Below are 25,904 nucleotides of genomic sequence, written 5' to 3'. Positions count from 1 at the left end.
GCTCTTGTCTCAGGACTTAAACACAATCTGCTAAGTGTGAGTCAAATCTGTGACAGAGGTTATTATGTGGATTTCTTTGAAGAACACTGTGAAGTTGTTAGAAATTCTACAGGCAAAGTGGTTCTGAAAGGTTACAGGCATGGTAACATTTATGAAGCCAGACTTTCAACAAGTACTGATGGTTCTGCAATCTGTCTGATGAGTAGAGCATCAATTGAAGAAAGCTGGAATTGGCATAAAAGACTCTCTCATTTAAATTTCAACAATATAAATGAGCTTGTAAAGAAAGATCTTGTGAGAGGACTTCCAAAATCAGTATTTGCTCCTGATTGCCTTTGTGATTCATGTCAAAAGGCAAAACAAAGAAAATCTTCATTCAAGAGCAAAACTGAATCCTCAATTCTTGAGCCTTATCACTTACTGCATGTTGATCTATTTGGTCCAGTCAATGTCATGTCTATTGCAAAGAAGAAATATGCTATGTTTATAGTGGATGAGTTCACAAGGTACACTTGGGTGTATTTCCTGCACAAGAAGAATGAAACTGCATCTACACTAACTGATCATGTCAGACAACTGGATAAGTTGGTCAAAGATTCTGTTAAAATTATAAGAAGTGATAATGGCATTGAGTTCAAGAATTCAATCATGGAAGAGTTCTGCAAAGAGCAAGGAATCAAACAGGAATTTTTTACACCTGGAACTCCACAGCAAAATGGAGTTGTAGAAAGAAAGAACAGGACTCTCATTGAAGTTGCACGAACTATGCTTGATAAAGCAAAGTTACCTACTTACTTTTGGGTTGAAGCCGTGCAGACTGCTTATTTTACACAGAATGCTACACTCATAAACAAGCATGGAAAAACACCATATGAGATGGTGAAGAAAAAGAAGCCAAATCTGAAATACTTTCATGTATTTGTATGTAAGTGTTTTGTTCTTAAGACTCATCCTGAACAGCTGTCAAAATTTGATCTAAAAGCTAATGAAGGAATTTTTGTTGGATATCCACTTTCCACAAAAGCCTTTAGAGTCTAAAATTTAAGAACTAGGGTTGTCATGAAATCTATCAATGTATCTTTGATGATAAGAAGATTACTGGACTTGAATATTTCAATGATCATGATCAGATGAGATTTGAAAATAAAGACTTAAATTCTGATTTTGTAAATTCTGATGACTTATACTCTGATCCTGTAAGTACTGATATCATTGAATCTGTGGTAACAACTCCAAAGGAAAATGCACCTGTCCAGGGGGGAGCAAGCTGAAGATCCTACCACATCTCAAGACTCTCAAGAAGCATCAGAACCTATCACTGGCTCTTCAAGTTCTGATTCATCAAGTTCTGATAAACCAAATTCTGATAATTCTGGAAACTCTGATTCTTCAAATCCTGAATGATTCAACTCAAATTCTGAAGTCTCAGAGAGCATAACTATAGGGGGAACATCAGAAAATGCTGATGGAGACAACATGGATCATGGGGGAGGATCCAGTTCTAGAAGTCAACTTAATCTACAAGGAAGTGGACCAAATCACATACACCTGACTTAATAATTGGAGATCCTGAAGCAGATGTCAGAACTAGAACTTCAACTTCAAATGAATGTCTCTATCATTCCTTTCTATCTCAGACTGAACCAAAGAAAGTGGAAGAACCTCTTCAAGATGCTGATTGGGTGCAAGCAATGCAGGAAAAGTTAAACGAATTTGAAAAAAATAAAGTCTGGACCCTAGTGCCAAGACCAAAAAACAGATCCATTGTTGGCACAAAATGGGTGTTCAGAAATAAAAATGACAGTGATGGCATAATTACAAGGAATAAAGCAAGGCTGGTTGCTAAAGGCTACTCTCAAAAGAGGGGTATTGATTATGATGAAACATTTACACCATTTGCTAGATTGGAAGCCATAAGAATCTTTTTGGCTTATACTGCTCACAAAAAGTTTAAAGTCTTTCAAATGTATGTGAAAAGTGCTTTTCTTAATGGAGAATTGGAAGAAGAGGTCTATGTAGAACAACCTCCAGGCTTTGTAGATTCAAAATTTCCAAATCATGTTTACAGGCTTGACAAAGCACTTTATGGCCTTAAGCAAGCTCCTAGAGCATGGTATGAGACTTTAGCTCAATTCCTTCTGGAAAGTGGATTTCACAGAGGTACAATTGATAAAACACTGTTCTACCTCAACCATGGAAAGACCTACTTTTGGTACAGATATATGTTGATGATATCATATTTGGTTCTACAAATGCCAAACTCTGTGAAAGGTTTGCAAAACTAATGCAGTCAAGATATTAAATGAGTATGATTGGAGAACTCGGCTATTTTCTGGGACTTCAAGTCAAGCAGAATGAAGAAGGTACTTTTATCTGTCAATCCAAGTACATCAGAAATTTACTGAAAAAATTTGGAATGCAAGATTGTTCAACTGCATCCACTCCCATGGCCATTGCAACCAAGTTAGATATTTGTAACATCCCACATTGATAAGAATAAGAGTGTTTGTGACATTTATAGATACAAGTAAACAACCAATGTGTACCAAATTGCTAGCTTTTTTGGACTGACCTGTGGTGGGTTGTTGGGTCCGGTACACATTCGGTTGTGGGCTTGGGTGTTATAAATGGTATCAGAGCTCTGCCCGGCCGGAAGTGCAGAGGCACTGCCCGGGTTCCGTATGTGTGTTTGTGAGATCGACGAGGACGTCGATCCTATAAGAAGGGTTGTTTGTAACATCCCACATCGATAAGAATAAGAGTGTTTGTGACATTTATAGATACAAGTAAATAACCAATATGTACCAAATTGCTAGCTTTTTTGGACTGACCTGTGGTGGGTTGTTGGGTCCGGTACATATTCGGTTGTGGGCTTGGGTGTTATAATAAAGATACTGGTTCATCAGTAGATATTACTAACTACAGAGGTATGATTGGCTCTTTACTCTATTTAACTGCAAGTAGACCTGATATCATGTATGCTACCTGTCTTTGTGCAAGATTTCAGGCTGATCTTAGAGAACCTCACTTATTAGCTGTGAAAATAATTCTCAAGTACCTCAAGGGTATAGCTGATCTAGGATTGTGGTATCCTAGAGAATCAGATTTTAAGCTAATAGGTTACTCAGATGCAAATTTTGCAAGATGCAAAATAGACAGGAAAAGCACAAGTGGAAGCTACCAATTTCTTGGAGGCAGATTAGTTTCTTGGTTTAGCAAGAAACAGAAGTCAATTTCCACATCAACTGTAGAAGCAGAATATATTACTGCAGGAAGCTGTTGTGCACAGATTCTTTGGATGAAGAATCAGTTACTGGATTATGGGTTAGAATTTTCTAAAATCCATATTTACTGTGTTAATCTAAGTGCTATTGCTATGACAGGTAATCCAGTTCAACACTCAATGACAAAGCACATCAGCATTAGTTACCATTTCATAAGGGAACATGTGATGGAAGGTACAGTGGAATTGCATTTTGTTCCAACAGATCAACAACTAGCAAATATCTTCACAAAACCACTATGTGAAGCTACCTTTACAAGAATCATAAATGAACTTGGAATGGTTTCAGGTTCTTTCTCTAAATCTGCTTAGTTTTTGTTCTCATATATCAGACTTTATGATTAGTGTTTACAAATTATCTTATCTTCATGTAATCTGTGCTTAAAATATAATACATTAAATGCTGATTGTTATCTGATGTGGATCTATATACTCTGATAGTGATTTGAATGTTCTGTGACTATTCAATCCAATGAGGATACATGTGCTAGATGCTGACCTACTAGTCTTTAACATACTTGAAATCCCATATTTGAATTAGTTGTTTATGTGGAAACTCATTAACACAATCAAATTCTGATATTGAGCTTAGTCAAGTTTACTTTGTGTATCTTATTACTAAGTCACAAACTAGATTCTTGTTTCTTATATGTCAAATTCTGATGTCAGTAAATCTTAAGGATGAATCTAAATGCTGATAAAGCCTCACTTATCTGAAGAAAAGAAAAGAAAAGAATAATAAAAATCAGGCACTCCTTTGAGATCTAGAGAAAATAATATGGAAGGGAAGACCCAAGTGCATTGCTGGTATTAAGTAATATGCATTAGAAAAGCAAATAAATTTTCTTGGTGACTTTTCACATTCTCTTATTACTGGAGAAATACTCTGATAATAGCATATATTCTGATAAGCAGTTGTGACTCACTTACCCTGAGAAGCCACTGTAAAAAGAAATTTTAAAAGATGCATAGAATGAGCACAAAAAGTTGAGGTGGACTCTAGCATAAATTTGTTCTTGAGTAGACTTCATGATTGATGACAGATTTTAAGCACTTTTATTAGTTATACCTTATTTCTAAGATGTACTGAAGTTTATCAGGCTTTAATCTTTATCTGATATTCTGCTGAATGCACACACTTTCAATCCATATGAATGATAAAAATTACTGTAGTGATTAAGATGTTTTTGACAAACACTTAAGTGTCATTTGCATAAATTTCTGAGGACAAGTTCTGATGATTAAACTCTGAAGAATCCAGTCAGTTTTTGTATGAAGAATTACAGAAAAAGATATTCACTGTTTGAGTTGGTAAGCCATATTCTGATGAATGTTAAAATCTGATATAAGTTAAAGTTTTGATATTAAATCCTGATGGAATCCTTGATGCTTACGTGGGATTATTCTTACTTGACTTATTTGTGGTAAAAACTAAAACGGTCATATTTAATCAGAATATATTAAGGTGAGATAAAAATAGTCATAATCATTAAGGGTTAGTGGTAAACGTGTATGTCCTAAAAAACTGCATGTGCACAGTAATTATTGCTTATTTCCCCTGCCCATTAACTCCTGCCTTAACTTTTTACTGACTTTTCACACGTTGTTAGGTGTACATTGTCTGTCATGCTTCAAAAATTAATTGTTATCACATGGGCTGTATAAATAAGAGAGTTAAAAGATTTTCTAATCTTTTACCTACGTTTCTTATTCTCTCATCTCTCTTATTTCTCTCACCCACTAATATTCTCTGAAACAGTTTTTCTTACAGGCATTTTCACAAACACCTTACAAGCAATCTATTTTCTCACTTAATTTTCAATGGAGCTAAGTTTGTTCCTAACAACTACTCGTCTATTCTTATCAAGGCTGAAGCTCCATCGGAACTTCACTTTATTCAGGATTTTCTTGCTAATTCTGATATTGGGTATGCTTTAACCCAACCTGAAGCAATCTATGGAACTCAAGTGCTGGAGTTTTGTTAAAGTGGCGTATATGATGATGGTGGTGCTCAAGGGTCCCCAAGTATCATCTTTACAATAGGGGAGGATGAGCATGTCGTGACATTGGCAAAGCTTGGTCAATTAAAGAGACCTTACACAAGGAGGGAATGGAGTTTCTTCTTCGACTGCATTACAAAGGCTTTTGCAAACAAAATTCAAATTTCGATGCAATCCCTATACTCAGTCAACAAATCGGGTATGTGTTAGGGCGAAATCACGCACTAATATTCACGTAAGTATACGCGTTCGCAAGTAATATAGAATACTTTCTAGTTCGTTCCCTCAGAGACTCAGACTAAGTTATTGTCTAATTTAACTCACTCACCAATGTATGACTACTTCTCAATGTTAAGATAATAACACTTAAAATTGTTGATTAAATATTAACTATAATTAACTACTTAATTAACCACTTAACTAACACTTCAATTTATCAATAATAAAACACTCATGAGATCACAACTTCATTATTACTTCCTTCTATAGCCATAGTTATTACCTTTAGCATGTGACAGTGATGATATTAATCGAATAACACGAAACTGATAAAAGCCAACTTTCATTGTACTAATACCATTCTACCAAACATCCACAATTAAGATAGAAGTTGAATAGTCATCAATTATGTTGAGTTCCTATATGTCTACAGAAATTGACAACACAACGATTTAAGCACAAGTTATTCCTTTTTGATTACATAGGGCAAATAAAACTGTTAGAGTTACCCACTAATCATGCACAACGTACATGAACCTATGCTAGCATGGCAAGTTCTAAATCTCAAGATCCACCGTCGCTTCACAAGAGATTAACACCCTATCTTATATGTCCGCGACGCACATAAGACGAATACGCACAACCAATACTAGATATCATGCAATCATCACACACTAAAGTATTAAACAATTAACTAAAGAATTCCATAATAATTCTGTTGCAACCCCATGATCACGATTAGCCCATAATAGAACTTATCGCCATCATGGGTTCATATGAAATCATGATAAACAAACACAAGAAAATAACAACTAAACTAATTATATTAAAACAGAGTACGTCACAAGAGTAAATAAGTCAAAGCAAGAAAACTAGCATCCAACGTTACAACAAAACAAGAATCACAAGAATATATGCTTCCTCTTCGTTGCTGTGTGCTAAATCGGTCTTCTTCCTTATCTCCTTCGCTTCTTGCAAAACACAATCTAAAACATAATCTCCTCTTAATACTCTGTGAAAAACGTCTCAAATCTACCTATATAATAGTCCCATAAAACTCAGATTACATAGAAGTTGGAAGCCAAACAGAAGTAGAAGTCTAAAATAATATATCTTTTTCCCCGACCCTGCGCGGCCGCTCAGCATTTCTGCGCGGGCGCGCAAGGCTGCTGCGCGGCCGCTCAGCATTGCTGCGCGGGCGCGCAGGACCCTACTGGAAAATTTCCAGGTTTGCTCCGTTTCTTCGCCGTAATCTGCCCGTTCTTTTCCTCTCGCAATGGTGTACACACGCCAAGGCTTATTCTTGATGATTCCTTCTCCGAAATGCAACTAATACCCTGAAATGCATAAACACTAGAAAAACGCATCAAATACACAAAATACTTGATTTCAAGACACCAATTTAAGCCATTTTAAGACGTTCTAAGTGGTATAAAATGCCACTTATCACACCCCCAAACTTAAATCGATGCATGTCCTCAAGCGTCACAGACTCAAAAACAAATAAAAATATGCATGAATGCAATCTATATGAAAATGCAACGATCCCCCTTACTACAATTAACCAACCAAATTGTCACGTCTCAACGAATGCAGTTAGACACTAAAGATCAATAAACTCATGCAAACGGACATACAGCCAGAAACGTGGTGTGTGCAAATGCTTAACAGATATGCTTTGGAACTAGACCAATTACTATGACTAGACTATCCTCAAGGCAATCCTACGATTATACAAAGAATAAAAATTCTATGCACAAAGTGATATACAACACTACAAGAACTCTGGAGCTTACTACGGAATCGTGCTTTTTATTTACAAATCAAATGCTTATTTGACCGTGCAATGAGTGAGGTCCACAAAAGACTTATACAATGGTATCCATGTAACGAGCGTTAGGTTAGCGGATCCCAGACTCTAAAAGCCTTAGGTCACTAGGCACAAAGTCCCCTAAGAACTTAATAACTCGAATACCAAAGAGCCCACTCTTGATCAATTTTGCAATTTTTTTTTTTTTAATAACTCTGAGCAAGTGCGTTTCGCTCCATCTTGCTCAACCCTAGACTACTCGCATAACATGCGAGCCGGCTACTAGCCATTTGACGCCTAGCCACAACTAGCAACAAATTCCATTTTTACTCCATTTTTTTTTCTTTTTCATGCCTTTACCACTAAGAACCTATTATCAAATTCTAAGCATAATAAATAGATTATCCTCGAAAATAATCAAATCATAACAACAATCTAGTCCTTAAGCATTCTCTAAGACTTAGTGACAATACAAGTGCTTCTAGCATGCATATCAACCTACACAACTTAATATCACTTTAATGCTATCACTACACTCGCATCAATATCACAATTCAGTCGATAAATCATTGCAAAAGGGATCATGGTATATGCATGAGCTATATGATATGACAAACAAATAAAGCTATATATATAAAAAAAACTATATGGCAAAAATTATGCAACTATATGAACTAACTATCATGAATATGCAGCTATATGACACACACAAAATATTCCTTAACTACCACCCCCAAACTTAAAATCTTCACTGTCCCCAGTGAAGGTAGTAGAAAGGAACACAGGGTATACCTACTCGGAGTCATCATCATCATCACCCTCAGTGGGTGGAGTATCAGGCGGCGGGTATGCAGAGTCCTCACCAAAAACTGGCCACTGGATATCAGCTCCAAGGCCTCGAAAAGCAGTCCCTAACGCAAGGGTGAGCTCCTGAGCAAACCTGCTCTGCGTCTCATACATGGCATCCATCCGCCGTGAAAGCCTCCTATAGTGGGCATCACCCATCCCAGCACCCTCCTGAGCTCTCGAAGAACTAGCCTCACCACGCCCTGGCCTGGCCATAGTAGCACCTCGTGATGGACGCCCTCCTGGAAGACGATAACCCAGCCCATGCTCCTCAGGCTCACCACCGGTCCACTCCTGCATCCCATTCAGAGTGCCAGAATCTATCGGAGCTGCTGGCAACTGCAACTGCTCATGAGCCGGCCAGTTCACTCCTACTGCACGGCATAGCTTTGTAACCGTGGATGCATAAGGGATGTTCATATGCTTTGCTCCCCTCAAAAACTTCAGAATTCCTTGGTAGATAAACTCACCAAGGTCCACATAGTATTCCTCATTCAGAATTCCCCACAACAACTGTGCTCTCTCAACTGTGACCTCGTGTGCATGTGAAGAAGGCAAAATATCAGCACATATAAATGCATTCCATGCACGGGCATACCTGTTCATGACGATCGCCGGAAAGTGACGATACTCATTATTGGCTGGACTGCGGTTCCAAACTGTGCCCGGTCGACAGAGAGTCGCACAAATCAAATCCAAGTCAAAGTCCTCAGCAGTCTTTTCATTTCAGTTCTCCTCCTCGGGCTTCCTCTCTCGCTGTCCAATCACACGGCGAATCGCCGCAGGATGATAATCAACCGTCAGCCCACGAACTACAGAAAACCCATTCTTTTCAGCCTTCGCGTTCGCGTAGAACTCGCGAACAACACTCATCGGTACTGCTTCGGGTGACTCACAAAAAGCTATCCACCCCTTCTCTGCAATCATGGGCAACAACTCACCATCCCTCCCTGATGGTAAAAACCCCCTCTCCTTCAGAATCGGCTTCCCCAACAGCCTAGTGTACTCCTCCTCCGCGACTCTGTCAGTTAACCGAGGCCTTGCAGCAGTACCCCTTGATGAATCAGCAGTAGGAACTGTGCTGCTGCTGTCAATAGTGCGTGCTCTCTTGGGTGCCATTGATTTGTGAATAAAAGTGTGTAAGAACTGATATTTGATGTTTATGTGAGGGTTTAAGTGTAGGAAGTTTGTGGGAGATATGTGGGATAGGTGTATGTATATATAGGGTGTGGAGTAGGTTAAATTAGATTAGGAGTGGGGTTGAGGGATAAAATCATGGGGTAATGGGAAAAGAATTCGTGGGTTTATGGGCTGTGATGGGTTTTTTGTGTGTTTTTTTTTTTCTGAACTGTAAAAAAAAAAATTCTGGAACTCGACCCCTGCGCGACCGCTCAGCATTTCTGCGCGGGCGCGCAGCAAGCTGCGCGGCCGCTCAGCAAGCTGCGCGGCCGCTCAGCATAGCTGCGCGGGCGCGCAGAGGGTCTCTGGAATTTTTTTTTTTCAGCCCCTGTTTTCTGATTTTTTTGTGTTTTTGGATAGGTTATTAACTTCTAAGGGTTCCTGTAACAACAATTCATGGGTTGCCTCCCACGCAGCGCTTCTTTTTCGTCATTAGCTTGACGTTCCGTACCTTTCTCATGTAGTAAACAACATGGCACTAACCACCTCTCGATTTGCCATGTCCCCATAGTAGTGCTTCAACCGCTGACCGTTAACCTTGAATGCTTGGTCCGAATCATTCTCAAAAATTTCCACCGCTCCATGTGGAAACACAGTTTTGACAATAAAAGGTCCAGACCACCTTGATTTCAACTTCCCAGGAAAAAGTCGGAGCCGAGAGTTGAATAACAGAACTTGTTGCCCTGGCACAAATAACTTAGGATGTAGCTTCCTATCGTGCCACCTCTTCACCTTTTCCTTATACATTTTGTTATTCTCGTACGCTTGAAGTCGAAATTCATCAAGTTCATTAAGCTGAAGCATTCTTTTCTTACCAGCTGCATCTAAATCCAGGTTCAATTTCTTCAATGCCCAGTAGGCCTTATGCTCAAGCTCCGCCGGTAGATGACATCCCTTACCGTACACCAACTGAAACGGTGACATCCCAAGTGGAGTTTTGTATGCTGTTCTGTAAGCCCAAACAGCTTCATCGAGCTTTAAAGACCAATCCTTCCTTGACGGACAAACAACCTTCTCTAGAATGTGCTTTATCTCTCTGTTAGACACTTCCGCTTGACCATTTGTTTGTGGATGATAGGCAGTAGCTACTCGATGATTCACATTATAACGCTGCATCATAGAAGTGAACTTACGGTTGCAAAAATGCGATCCTTCATCACTTATGATTACCCGAGGTGTTCCAAACCTTGTGAAAATTTGCTTATGAAGAAAATTTAGCACTGCCTTTGCATCATTTGTCGGTAAAGCTTTAACTTTGACCCATTTTGAGACATAATCGACTGCCAGCAAGATGTACTGATTATTGCAAGATGAGATAAAAGGCCCCATAAAATCGATTCCCCATACATCAAAGACCTCGACTTCAAGCATCACATTTAATGGCATCTCATCCTTCCTTGACAAATTTCCCACTCTTTGGCAACGATCGCACCTTAAAACAAACTGATGAGCATCCTTGAACAAGGTAGGCCAGAAAAAACCTGCTTGCAGAATACGAGCTGCCGTCTTCTCACCTCCATAGTGTCCACCATAAACCGTGGAATGGCAGTCTCGTAATATCCCCTCCGTCTCACAGAACGGGATACATCTCCTGATAATCTGGTCAGCTCCCTATCTAAACAAATATGGTTCATCCCACATATACCACTTCACCTCATGCAGAAACTTCTTCTTTTGCGCGGATGTCAAATCAGGAGGCATTATATTGCTGACAAGATAGTTTACAATATCTGCAAACCATGGTTCTTCCTCCTGAATTGCAAACAACTGCTCATCCGGAAAAGATTCATTGATTAACGTTCTATCTTGTGAAGTAGAATCGGGATTCTCCAACCTAGAGAGATGGTCAGCTACTTGATTCTCAGTACCTTTTCTATCTTTGATCTCTAACTCAAATTCTTGAAGTAAAAGCACCCAACGAATGAGTCTCGGCTTCGAATCCTTCTTAGAAAACAGATAGCGAATAGCTGCATGATCAGTGAATACTGTCACTTTCGTACCAAGCAGATAAGATCGAAATTTCTCAAAGCCAAAGACTATAGCCAAAAGCTCCTTCTCAGTAGTGGTGTAGTTCAATTGGGCCCCATTTAAAGTCTTACTCGCATAGTAGACCACATGGAATAGATTTTTCTTGCGCTGTCCCAGAACTGCACCTACCGCATAGTCACTCGCATCACACATCATCTCAAACGGTTCTGTCCAATCTGGTGCTGTAATAACTGGTGTCGTGATCAAACTCTCCTTGAGAGTTTCGAATGCTGCCAAACATTCATCATCAAATTTAAAAGGCACATCTTTCTCAAGTAAATTGCACAACGGCTTAGATATCTTTGAAAAGTCCTTGATGAATCGCCGATAAAAACCCGCATGACCGAGAAAACTACGGATTCCTTTCACCGAATTAGGTGGGGGAAGATTTTCAATGACTCCCACCTTGGCCTTGTCCACCTCCAGACCTTTGCTAGAGACCTTATGCCCAAGGATAATGCCTTCACACACCATAAAATGACATTTCTCCCAATCAAGCACCAAATTAGTTTCCACGCATCTTTTGAGTACGGCGCACAGATTATTCAAGCATTCATCATATGAGTGTCCAAAGACGGAGAAGTCATCCATGAACACTTCGACGTTATTTCCAATCATGTCAGAGAATATAGCCATCATACATCTCTGAAAGGTGGCCGGGGCGCCACATAACCCAAACGAAACTCTACGAAAAGCAAATGTGCCAAATGGACAAGTGAAGGTAGTCTTTTCCTGATCCTCTGGTGCAATACAAATCTGATTATACCCGGAATAACCATCTAGAAGACAAAAATACTCATGTCCCGCCAATCTGTCAAGCATTTGATCAATGAATGGGAGAGGGAAGTGATCCTTCCTTGTGGCTTTGTTCAATTTTCTATAATCCATGCATACTCTCCATCCTGTAACTGTTCGAGTAGGGATGAGCTCATTCTTTTCATTTGCGACCACAGTGATACCTCCTTTCTTAGGAACACATTGTACAGGGCTCACCCACGAGCTGTCAGAAATAGGATAAATGATGCCTGCATCTAGCCATTTCAGAATTTCTTTCTTCACCACCTCCTTCATGATGGGATTCAGTCTTCGTTGTTGTTCCACAGTTGGCTTACTACCTTCCTCTAACAGAATTTTATGCATACAATATGAAGGACTTATCCCCTTGATGTCTGCTATGGTCCATCCTATAGCCGATTTGAATTCTCTCAAAATCCTTAAGAGCTTGTCTTCCTCACTACCTGAAAGGTCAGCTGAAATAATAATAGGTAACGTAGATGAATCACCTAAAAAAGCATACCTCAAGTGTTCAGGTAATGGTTTGAGCTCCAAGGTAGGTGCTTCCTCTATTGATGGTTTGAGCTTCCCTTCAGCGTTCTTGAGGTCAGAAGTACCAAGAGATTCAAATGGTATATCCAGCTTTCGCTTCCAGGGAGAAGCGTTCAGATATTGTAATTGCTCGTTGCTATCTTCATCATCACTGTCAAATTCCCCCACTAAGGCCTTTTCCAATGCATCAGACATTAGCATGTGATCGAGTTCCGACGTAACTGCAGAATCAATCACATCCACTTTTAATCACTCCTCATCTTCTGTAGGGAATTTCATTGCCTTAAATACGTTGAAGGTCACATCCTGATCTTGGACCCGCATAGTAAGTTCCCCTTTTTGCACATCTATCAAGGTACGGCCAGTAGCCAAGAAAGGCCTCCCCAAGATTATGGGAATCTTCTTATCTTCCTCAAAATCCAGAATAACAAAATCTGCAGGAAAGAAGAGCTTATCCACCTTGACAAGCACATCCTCAACTATGCCCCTTGGGTAAGTAATGGAACGGTCAGCCAATTGTAGCGACATGTATGTGGGTTTTGGATCAGGCAGGTCCAGCTTTTTAAAGATCGACAAGGGCATCAGATTAATGCTTGCTCCCAAATCACAAAGGCACTTGTCAAAAGTTAGATTGCTAATGGTGCAAGGAATGGTGAAGCTTCCTGGATCTTTCAGTTTTGGTGGTAACTTTTGCTGCAGAACAGCGCTGCATTCTTCCGTGAGAGCAACGGTTTCAAGGTCATCCAGTTTCACCTTCCTTGAGAGAATAGTCTTCATAAACTTCGCATAACTAGGCATTTGTTCCAGAGCCTCAGCAAAAGGTATATTGATGTGAAGTTTCTTGAACACCTCCAGAAACTTCCCGAACTGTCTATCCAGCTTTTGTTGCTGCAATCTCTTAGGAAAAGGTGGTGGAGGATAGAGTTGTTTCTCCCCTGTATTAGCCTCAGGCAGAGTGTGTTCAACAGTAGTCTTCCTTGGTTCCGCCGCTTTCTCCTTTTGCTTAGATTCTTCATCCCTAACTTCAGCTTCGACTTCTTTTGCCTTTTCAGCATCAGCTACTTTTCCAGACCTTAAGGTAATAGCCTTGACTTGCTCTTTGGCTTCCTTCCTGCCTGGTACTTCCGTGTCACTGGGAAGAGTGCCAGGTTGATGATTGAGCAGTGCATTGGCTAATTGACCGATTTAATTTTCCAAGGTCTTGATAGAAATCGCCTGACTCTTGCACAACAGCTTAAGTTCCTCAAAATCAGCACTAGTAGGTGCAGCTGCACTTCCCTGTTGAGGATATGATTGCCTTGTAGCATACTGCTGTGGTTGCTGGAATCCAGGTGGGTTAAACTGTTTACTTACTCCTTGCTGATATGGTGGCTGAATAGCATTCTGATTATTCCCCCAGCTGAAATTTGGATGATTTCTGTTGTTAGGATGATAGGTCGCTGGCACAGGCTGCTGTTGTCGCTGATAATTATTCACATACTGAACAGATTCGTTGACAAGAGAACACTGATCCGTAGCATGAGAACCTGCACAAAGCTCACAAACCATAGCTATTTGATTAACTCCATACGTAGCCAGAGAATCAACCTTCATTGATAGCGCTTGGAGCTGGGCTGCAATAGTGGTGGCTGCATCAACTTCCAGAATACCTGCTACCTTGCCTGACGTCATCCTCTGAGTGGGGTTTTGATGCTCATTTGCAGCCATCGTCTCGATAAGATTATATGCCTCAGTATAGCTTTTAGCCCATAAGGCGCCTCCAGCTGCTGCATCGAGCATGGGCCGAGATTGGGCCCCCAAACCATTATAAAAACCAGTGATTACCATCCAATCCGGCATTCCATGATGTGGACATTTTCTCAACATTTCCTTGTAGCGTTCCCAAGCCTCGCACATAGATTCTGTAGGTTGCTGCGCAAATTGAGTAAGAGCACTCCTCATAGCAGCAGTCTTTGCCATTGGATAAAACTTCACCAGAAACTTTTGTGCAAGATCTTACCACGTAATGATTGACCCAGCTGGTTCAGAATGTAACCAGTCTTTAGCCTTATCCCTCAGTGAGAATGGGAAAAGCCTCAACTTGATAGCCTCATCAATCACGCCATTATACTTAAAAGTGCTGCAGATCTCGACAAAATTCCTTATGTGCATGTTGGGGTCTTCAGTTGCCGCTCCTCCAAAAGAAACAGAATTCTGCACCATCTGAATAGTGCCCGGCTTGATTTCAAAGGTGTTAGCTTGAATAGCCGGATGAAGGATGCTTGACTGAATGTCATCAATTTTAGGCCGAGAAAAATCCATAAGAGCTGGATCAGCTTGAACAATACGATCTCCCATGTTTACTGGTTCTTTCTGCTCAGTTCCTGAATCCGAATCCTCAAAATCTAACTTCTCCGGTGTATCAAGAACTTCGTCTTTCTCCTCAGCTGTATCTAAGGTCCTCTTGCGAGCACGAGAACGAGTTTGCATAAACGTTTGCTAAAGTACCTGAAACACAACCGAAAAGAGTAATTAACTACTACGTCCTAATCACTGAGTCCTAATGACCAATGATGGTAAGTACATAAACTAAACAAATACGCCGAGTCCCCGGCAGCGGCGCCAAAAACTTGTTAGGGCGAAATCACGCACTAATATTCACGTAAGTATACGCGTTCGCAAGTAATATAGAATACTTTCTAGTTCGTTCCCTCAGAGACTCAGACTAAGTTATTGTCTAATTTAACTCACTCACCAATGTATGACTACTTCTCAATGTTAAGATAATAACACTTAAAATTGTTGATTAAATATTAACTATAATTAACTACTTAATTAACCACTTAACTAACACTTCAATTTATCAATAATAAAACACTCATGAGATCACAACTTCATTATTACTTCCTTCTATAGCCATAGTTATTACCTTTAGCATGTGACAGTGATGATATTAATCGAATAACACGAAACTGATAAAAGCCAACTTTTATTGTACTAATACCATTCTACCAAACATCCACAATTAAGATAGAAGTTGAATAGTCATCAATTATGTTGAGTTCCTATATGTCTACAGAAATTGACAACACAACGATTTAAGCACAAGTTATTCCTTTTTGATTACATAGGGCAAATAAAACTGTTAGAGTTACCCACTAATCATGCACAACGTACATGAACCTATGCTAGCATGGCAAGTTCTAAATCTCAAGATCCACCGTCGCTTCACAAGAGATTAACACCCTATCTTATATATTCGCGACGCACATAAGACGAATACGCACAACCAATACTAGATATCATGCAATCATCACACACTAAAGTATTAAACAATTAACTAAAGAATTCCATAATAAATCCGTTGCAACCCCATGATCACGATTAGCCCATAATAGAACTTATCGCCATCATGGGTTCATATGAAATCATGATAAACAAACACAAGAAAATAACAACTAAACTAATTATATTAAAATAGAGTACGTCACAAGAGTAAATAAGTCAAAGCAAGAAAACTAGCATCCAACGTTACAACAAAACAAGAATCACAAGAATATATGCTTCCTCTTCGTTGCTGTGTGCTAAATCGGTCTTCTTCCTTATCTCCTTCGCTTCTTGCAAAACACAATCTAAAACATAATCTCCTCTTAATACTCTGTGAAAAACGTCTCAAATCTACCTATATAATAGTCCCATAAAACTCAGATTACATAGAAGTTGGAAGCCAAACAGAAGTAGAAGTCTAAAATAATATATCTTTTTCCCCGACCCTGCGCGGCCGCTCAGCATTTCTGCGCGGGCGCGCAAGGCTGCTGCGCGGCCGCTCAGCATTGCTGCGCGGGCGCGCAGGACCCTACTGGAAAATTTCCAGGTTTGCTCCGTTTCTTCGCCGTAATCTACCCGTTCTTTTCCTCTCGCAATGGTGTACACACGCCAAGGCTTATTCTTGATGATTCCTTCTCCGAAATGCAACTAATACCCTGAAATGCATAAACACTAGAAAAACGCATCAAATACACAAAATACTTGATTTCAAGACACCAATTTAAGCCATTTTAAGACGTTCTAAGTGGTATAAAATGCCACTTATCACACCCCCAAACTTAAATCGATGCTTGTCCTCAAGCGTCACAGACTCAAAAACAAATAAAAATATGCATGAATGCAATCTATATGAAAATGCAACGATCCCCCTTACTACAATTAACCAACCAAATTGTCATGTCTCAACGAATGCAGTTAGACACTAAAGATCAATAAACTCATGCAAACGGACATACAGCCAGAAACGTGGTGTGTGCAAATGCTTAACAAATATGCTTTGGAACTAGACCAATTACTATGACTAGACTATCCTCAAGGCAATCCTACGATTATACAAAGAATAAAAATTCTAGGCACAAAGTGATATACAACACTACAAGAACTTTGGAGCTTACTACAGAATCGTGCTTTTTATTTATAACTCAAATGCTTATTTGACCGTGCAATGAGTGAGGTCCACAAAAGACTTATACAATGGTATCCATGTAACGAGCGTTAGGTTAGCGGATCCCAGACTCTAAAAGCCTTAGGTCACTAGGCACAAAGTCCCCTAAGAACTTAATAACTCGAATACCAAAGAGCCCACTCTTGATCAATTTTGCAAATTTTTTTTTTTTTAATAACTCTGAGCAAGTGCGTTTCACTCCATCTTGCTCAACCCTAGACTACTCGCATAACATGCGAGCCGGCTACTAGCCATTTGACGCCTAGCCACAACTAGCAACAAATTCCATTTTTACTCCATTTTTTTTCTTTTTCATGCCTTTACCACTAAGAACCTATTATCAAATTCTAAGCATAATAAATAGATTATCCTCGAAAATAATCAGATCATAACAACAATCTAGTCCTTAAGCATTCTCTAAGACTTAGTGACAATACAAGTGCTTCTAGCATGCATATCAACCTACACAACTTAATATCACTTTAATGCTATCACTACACTCGCATCAATATCACAATTCAGTCGATAAATCATTGCAAAAGGGATCATGGTATATGCATGAGCTATATGATATGACAAACAAATAAAGCTATATATATAAAAAAAACTATATGGCAAAAATTATGCAACTATATGAACTAACTATCATGAATATGCAGCTATATGACACACACAAAATATTCCTTAACTACCACCCCCAAACTTAAAATCTTCACTGTCCCCAGTGAAGGTAGTAGAAAGGAACACAGGGTATACCTACTCGGAGTCATCATCATCATCACCCTCAGTGGGTTGAGTATCAGGCGGCGGGTATGCAGAGTCCTCACCAAAAACTGGCCACTGGATATCAGCTCCAAGGCCTCGAAAAGCAGTCCCTAACGCAAGGGTGAGCTCCTGAGCAAACCTGCTCTGCGTCTCATACATGGCATCCATCCGCCGTGAAAGCCTCCTATACTGGGCATCACCCATCCCAGCACCCTCCTGAGCTCTCGAAGAACTAGCCTCACCATGCCCTGGCCTGGCCATAGTAGCACCTCGTGCTGGACGCCCTCCTGGAAGACGATAACCCAGCCCATGCTCCTCAGGCTCACCACCGGTCCACTCCTGCATCCCATTCAGAGTGTCAGAATCTATCGGAGCTGCTGGCAACTGCAACTGCTCATGAGCCACCCAGTTCACTCCTACTGCACGGCATAGCTTTGTAACCGTGGATGCATAAGGGATGTTCATATGCTTTGCTCCCCTCAAAAACTTCAGAATTCCTTGGTAGATAAACTCACCAAGGTCCACATAGTATTCCTCATTCAGAATTCCCCACAACAACTGTGCTCTCTCAACTGTGACCTCGTGTGCATGTGAAGAAGGCAAAATATCAGCACATATAAATGCATTCCATGCACGGGCATACCTGTTCATGGCGATCGCCGGAAAGTGACGATACTCATTATTGGCTGGACTGCGGTTCCAAACTGTGCCCGGTCGACAGAGAGTCGCACAAATCAAATCCAAGTCAAAGTCCTCAGCAGTCTTTTCATTCCAGTTCTCCTCCTCGGGCTTCCTCTCTCGCTGTCCAATCACACGGCGAATCGCCGCAGGATGATAATCAACCGTCAGCCCACGAACTACAGAAAACCCATTCTTTTCAGCCTTCGCGTTCGCGTAGAACTCGCGAACAACACTCATCAGTACTACTTCGGGTGACTCACAAGCTATCAACCCCTTCTCTGCAATCATGGGCAACAACTCATCATCCCTCCCTGATGGTAAAAACCCCCTCTCCTTCAGAATCGGCTTCCCCAACAGCCTAGTGTACTCCTCCTCCGCGGCTCTGTCAGTTAACCGAGGACTTGCAGCAGTACCCCTTGATGAATCAGCAGTAGGAACTGTGCTGCTGCTGTCAATAGTGCGTGCTCTCTTGGGTGCCATTGATTTGTGAATAAAAGTGTGTAAGAACTGATTTTTGATGTTTATGTGAGGGTTTAAGTGTAGGAAGTTTGTGGGAGATATGTGGGATAGGTGTATGTATATATAGGGTGTGGAGTAGGTTAAATTAAATTAGGAGTGGGGTTGAGGGATAAAATCATGGGGTAATGGGAAAAGAATTCGTGGGTTTATGGGCTGTGATGGGTTTTTTGTGTGTTTTTGTTTTTTTTTTTTTCTGAACTGTAAAAAAAAAAATTCTGGAACTCGACCCCTGCGCGACCGCTCAGCATTTCTGCGCGGGCGCGCAGCAAGCTGCGCGGCCGCTCAGCATAGCTGCGCGGGCGCGCAGAGGGTCTTTGGAATTTTTTTTTCAGCCCCTGTTTTCTGATTTTTTTGTGTTTTTGGATAGGTTATTAACTTCTAAGGGTTCCTGTAACAACAATTCATGGGTTGCCTCCCACGCAGCGCTTCTTTTTCGTCATTAGCTTGACGTTCCGCACCTTTCTCATGTAGTCAACAACATGGCACTAACCACCTCTCGGTTTGCCATGTCCCCATAGTAGTGCTTCAACCGCTGACCGTTAACCTTGAATGCTTGGTCCGAATCATTCTCAAAAATTTCCACCGCTCCATGTGGAAACACAGTTTTGACAATAAAAGGTCCAGACCACCTTGATTTCAACTTCCCAGGAAAAAGTCGGAGCCGAGAGTTGAATAACAGAACTTGTTGCCCTGGCACAAATAACTTAGGATGTAGCTTCCTATCGTGCCACCTCTTCACCTTTTCCTTATACATTTTGTTATTCTCGTACGCTTGAAGTCGAAATTCATCAAGTTCATTAAGCTGAAGCATTCTTTTCTTACCAGCTGCATCTAAATCCAGGTTCAATTTCTTCAATGCCCAGTAGGCCTTATGCTCAAGCTCCGCCGGTAGATGACATCCCTTACCGTACACCAACTGAAACGGTGACATCCTAAGTAGAATTTTGTATGCTGTTCTGTAAGCCCAAACAGCTTCATCGAGCTTTAAAGACCAATCCTTCCTTGACGGACAAACAACCTTCTCTAGAATGCGCTTTATCTCTCTGTTAGACACTCCCGCTTGACCATTTGTTTGCGGATGATAGGCAGTAGCTACTCGATGATTCACATTATAACGCTGCATCATAGAAGTGAACTTACGGTTGCAAAAATGCGATCCTTCATCACTTATGATTACCCGAGGTGTTCCAAACCTTGTGAAAATTTGCTTATGAAGAAAATTTAGCACTGCCTTTGCATCATTTGTCGGTAAAGCTTTAACTTCGACCCATTTTGAGACATAATCGACTGCCAGCAAGATGTACTGATTATTGCAAGACGAGATAAAAGGCCCCATGAAATCGATTCCCCATACATCAAAGACCTCGACTTCAAGCATCACATTTAATGGCATCTCATCCTTCCTTGACAAATTTCCCACTCTTTGGCAACGATCGCACCTTAAAACAAACTGATGAGCATCCTTGAACAAGGTAGGCCAGAAAAAACCTGCTTGCAGAATACGAGCTGCCGTCTTCTCACCTCCATAGTGTCCACCATAAACCGTGGAATGGCAGTCTCGTAATATCCCCTCCGTCTCACAGAACGGGATACATCTCCTGATGATCTGGTCAGCTCCCTGTCTAAACAAATATGGTTCATCCCACATATACCACTTCACCTCATGCAGAAACTTCTTCTTTTGCGCGGATGTCAAATCAGGAGGCATTATATTGCTGACAAGATAGTTTACAATATCTGCAAACCATGATTCTTCCTCCTGAATTGCAAACAACTGCTCATCCGGAAAAGATTCATTGATTAACGTTCTATCTTGTGAAGTAGAATCGGGATTCTCCAACCTAGAGAGATGGTCAGCTACTTGATTCTCAGTACCTTTTCTATCTTTGATCTCTAACTCAAATTCTTGAAGTAAAAGCACCCAACGAATGAGTCTCGGCTTCGAATCCTTCTTAGAAACCAGATAGCGAATAGCTGCATGATCAGTGAATACTGTCACTTTCGTACCAAACAGATAAGATCGAAATTTCTCAAAGCCAAAGACTATAGCCAAAAGCTCCTTCTCAGTAGTCTTGTAGTTCAATTGGGCCCCATTTAAAGTCTTACTCGCATAGTAGACCACATGGAAGAGATTTTTCTTGCGCTGTCCCAGAACTGCACCTACCGCATAGTCACTCGCATCACACATCATCTCAAACGGTTCTGTCCTATCTGGTGCTGTAATAACTGGTGCCGTGATCAAACTCTCCTTGAGAGTTTCGAATGCTGCCAAACATTCATCATCAAATTTAAAAGGCACATCTTTCTCAAGTAAATTGCACAACGGCTTAGATATCTTTGAAAAGTCCTTGATGAATCGCCGATAAAAACCCGCATGACCGAGAAAACTACGGATTCCTTTCACCGAATTAGGTGGGGGAAGATTTTCAATGACTCCCACCTTGGCCTTGTCCACCTCCAGACCTTTGCTAGAGACCTTATGCCCAAGGATAATGCCTTCACGCACCATAAAATGACATTTCTCCCAATTAAGCACCAAATTAGTTTCCACGCATCTTTTGAGTACGGCGCGCAGATTATTCAAGCATTCATCATATGAGTGTCCAAAGACGGAGAAGTCATCCATGAACACTCTGACGTTATTTCCAATCATGTCAGAGAATATAGCCATCATACATCTCTGAAAGGTGGCCGGGGCACCACATAACCCAAACGAAACTCTACGAAAAGCAAATATGCCAAATAGACAAGTGAAGATAGTCTTTTCCTGATCCTCTGGTGCAATACAAATCTGATTATACCCGGAATAACCATCTAGAAGACAAAAATACTCATGTCCCGCCAATCTGTCAAGCATTTGATCAATGAATGGGAGAGGGAAGTGATCCTTCCTTGTGGCTTTGTTCAATTTTCTATAATCCATGCATACTCTCCATCCTGTAACTGTTCGAGTAGGGATGAGCTCATTCTTTTCATTTGCAACCACAGTGATACCTCCTTTCTTAGGAACACATTGTACAGGGCTCACCCACGAGCTGTCAGAAATAGGATAAATGATGCCTGCATCTAGCCATTTCAGAATTTCTTTCTTCACCACCTCCTTCATGATGGGATTCAGTCTTCGTTGCTGTTCCACAGTTGGCTTACTACCTTCCTCTAACAGAATTTTATGCATACAATATGAAGGACTTATCCCCTTGATGTCTGCTATGGTCCATCCTATAGCCGATTTGAATTCTCTCAAAATCCTTAAGAGCTTGTCTTCCTGTTATGGATAAAAAACTAAGGTTGTTATTTGCTGTATTTATTACTAAGATTCGGGAGCTCAAGGCCTTTAATGGCTGCTCTCGTGTATCGTAGCTTAATTCTGCCTTTACGAGATGCCTACGTATCTCTGTGAATTAGAGAATCAAGTCAAAAAACGTAGTTCTAATTTGTGGGGTGAGGCCCCTTATATAGATGTTGGGAGTCCTTGAATTGGACTTGGTATAGGAGACTTGGTGGGCAAGTCTCATAATTAGAATGGACTTTGGAGTCCTAGATAGTAAGAAACTGATTCCTTATCCTTTTAGGTCCCCTTGAGGCTAATCTCCAAAGATTTATATCCTTATCGGGACTCTTTTCAACATCTGTTTTGTCCCTTATTAATTAATTACGAAATTAATTAATAATCAGGGCTTTTGGGCCTTTTTTATTCCATCAGGCCTGATCTGGTCCATCAGGCTTAACCTTTCTGGTCTGAGTATCATATATCTTTTTATTGGGCCTAACAGCCCACAACTTGTACAATTAATGCAGTATTTAATTATACAATCATAATTTATTTATCCCTATCATTTGCCCCCCAACTTTTGGGAAACATCGATTAGGTTTCGTAGAAGTTAAGTCTATTCGTTCCCTTACAGGGTTTCATTTTTCCGTAAAGTGTGGAGCGACCTACACATTTACAATGAATTTTTCCTTTTATTCAGGAATTATCTTAATTTCCAGGAATTTTTCCCTTATTTCTGGGATTCTTCCCTTATTTTCTGGATTTTTCCCTAATTTTCTGGGATTTTCCCTAATTTTCTGGGATTTTCCCTAATTTTCTGGGATTTTTCCCTATTTTCTGAAAATATTTAAGGAATTTCTGGATTTTTTCCCTAATTTCTGGGATTTATCCTTTAATTTTCTGGATTTATTCCTTATTTCTGAAAATATTAACATTTTTCAGAAAATATTTAAGGAATTTTCTTATTTTTCTAATTAAATGATCAGAAAAACAGAACTTTTGCTGCTCAATACATCCTAGGCGTTGTTGATCCACGCCTAGGAGACAGTTTCCTAACAACGTCTAGGAAACTTGCGTCCTGGGCGTTGTTGGAGGCTGATGCTTCCTGGGCGTTGTTGATCCACGCCTAGGAGACGGTTTCCTAACAACGTCTAGGAAACTTGCGTCCTGGGCGTTGTTGGAGGCTGATGCATTCATAGATCCTAGACGTTGTGCACCCACGCCTAGGAGACAGCTTTCTAACAACGTCTAGGAAACTTGCGTCCTGGGCGTTGTTGAAGATAGATTCTTTCTGGGCGTTGTTGTACCACGCCTAGGAGCCACACTTCTAACAACGGCTAAGGACGATGCATCCTGAGCATTGTTGGGGACAAATGCTTCCTGGGCGTTGTTGTACCACGCCTAGGAGCCACACTTCTAACAACGTCTAGGGACGATGCATCCTGAGCATTGTTGGGGACAAATGCTTCCTGGGCGTTGTTGTACCACGCCTAGGAGCCATACTTCTAACAACGTCTAGGGACGATGCATCCTGGGCGTTGTTGAGGCTGTTCGAGCCTTGATTCATTCAATGAACTTTAATTTTAAATCTTTTCAAAATTCAAATCTTATGGGCTTCCCGCCTTTTTCTTAGGCCCAGGCCCGTTTGTACATCTTTGAGCTCCTCTATATAAGAGGTGGAGTGTGAGTTCATTTCTCACACTTCACTTTCAAAAATTTCTAAATTTCAACTCTGCAATTAGTCTCTCAAGAATCGCCACCTCCAAGCGATTTCCGGCTTTCTACTCCGCCGCTTTCTGGGCTTATTTTGAAGATTCCGTTTGAATCTTCATCTTCTTTACTTACTTTCAAGAGCTTCCTGGGTTTTTGTCTTCATCCATGGCGGATTCCGATTCATCTCACTCCCATGTCCCCCAAGCTGTTGCCCGTCCCTCTAGGGCCAGCCGAGGTAAAAAATCTCTTGTACATTCCTCAGTTATTTCTCTTAGGGATCTTTTAACCGAATTTGGGCAAGCCTTTCCTAACATGTTACACTTAGATGCATATAATTATCCTTCTAGATTTGGTCCAGATCAAGTAGGTACCATAGCCCGCCTTTTTGGCATTTCTCACCCTTATAGGGCCGAGGCTCCAGGCCCAAATGATAGGGCCTGCTACCCAAAACCTGGGGCCATTCGGGTCTATAAGGAAACCTTCTATGCTGGTTTTCGCCTACCTCCTCATCCTTTTGTTTTTCGCCTTTTGGCTGAGGCCCGAGTCTGTCCGACCCAACTCACACCCAACTCTTGGCGTTTTATTCACTGTTATATGGCCCAATCTCGTAAACACGGTTTTGAGCCAAATGTTTGTGTCTTTCGTTATTTATTTAAATTTGTAAATGCTTCTGAGGACCAAGGATGGGTCAAAATAGTTCATAGATCCTTGGCTCGTTCCTGCTTTATTTCTGGCACCAATCCCGACTCGTATCCAACATGGAAGAGTGAGTGGTTTTATATATTTCTGGATTCCGAGGAGGGTTGGGACCATTTTTTCAGGCCCAACTTCTCAAAAAGTATAGACGGGTCTTTAAGAGACCTAAAATTGGGGATAGATGAGGATGCGGCCATCAAGGCCATTACTGCTGATAACTTGCACCATTGCGCTCTCATCCTTTCAGAGGGTAATTTGCAAGTTTTAGGTCTAAGTGACCTTGGTCCCGAGGGTATTTCTTTCCCCTTTTTGTTCCATTTCCTCCATTCTCTATTTGTCATTTTTCTTACGTGCTCGTATTTGCCTGCAGCTAGGGCCGCTTTGGACACGATCTTCAAGAAGCGGGAGGCCCGTGCCGCCAAGGGCTCTGCTGTTGAGAGCCACCGCGACAAGCGGGTTAGGATTGGTGACGGCCCTTCAGTCACGGTTCAGGAGGCCGTCCCTACTTTTTTATCCCAGAGGCCTCCTAGCCTTGATGAAGATAACTCTCCCTTCACCGTCACTTGGGGCCTTCAGAGGAGGGACACGGTGGTAGGGAGTTCCGAGGCTGCCGCCGTTTGGTCTCAGAGTGTGATCACGCCTCGTGACAGGGCTGAGATCGTCGAGTCTTCTGATGACCTACAGATTGAACGTCTGGGTGCTCAGGCCGTGGCTTCTGTAAGCCTCTTCCTTTTTTAACTATTTTTTTTTATTATTACTTACTGTACTTTGATATGTTCGTGCAGATGAATACCTATCTCCAGGATGCCCTTCACAATTTGAAGGATGTGAGGACCAGCCTAACTATTGCTGAGAGGGACAGGGATAGGTACCTCAAGGCTTCCGAGGCCAACTTCACTCGTTTCCGTGAGGTAGAGAAGGAGCTGGCGGACGAGAAGGAGAAAGTTCGTAAGCTGGAGCTGGATGCTCAAAGGGCCCGAGCTGAGGTGATAGCTGAGTATAAGGCATCTCAGGACTTTCAGGATGTCCTAAATGCTGAGTACGATGCTAACTTCCCGGAGACCTTTTCTAGCTGTTGGGAGCAGATAGTAGAGGAG

At 41.1% G+C, this 25,904-nt stretch overlaps 1 non-coding gene and 1 pseudogene across 1 annotated transcript; both read left to right on the top strand.

Moving 5' to 3' along the window:
• LOC141690653 (vestitone reductase-like) overlaps positions 1–25,904 on the top strand; it is a 61,095-nt pseudogene that overhangs the window by 16,479 nt on the left and 18,712 nt on the right.
• Positions 14,529–14,635, top strand: LOC141694083 (small nucleolar RNA R71). Its single transcript, XR_012563414.1, has one exon. It is a non-coding gene; the product is annotated as a small nucleolar RNA R71 (small nucleolar RNA).

The sequence above is a fragment of the Apium graveolens genome, chromosome 10 (genome assembly GCF_009905375.1).
Source record: "Apium graveolens cultivar Ventura chromosome 10, ASM990537v1, whole genome shotgun sequence".
In the NCBI taxonomy this organism is placed as follows: Eukaryota; Viridiplantae; Streptophyta; class Magnoliopsida; order Apiales; family Apiaceae; genus Apium; species Apium graveolens.
Note: the sequence above shows the minus strand (reverse complement) of the source record. Positions and strands in the feature narration are given on the sequence as shown.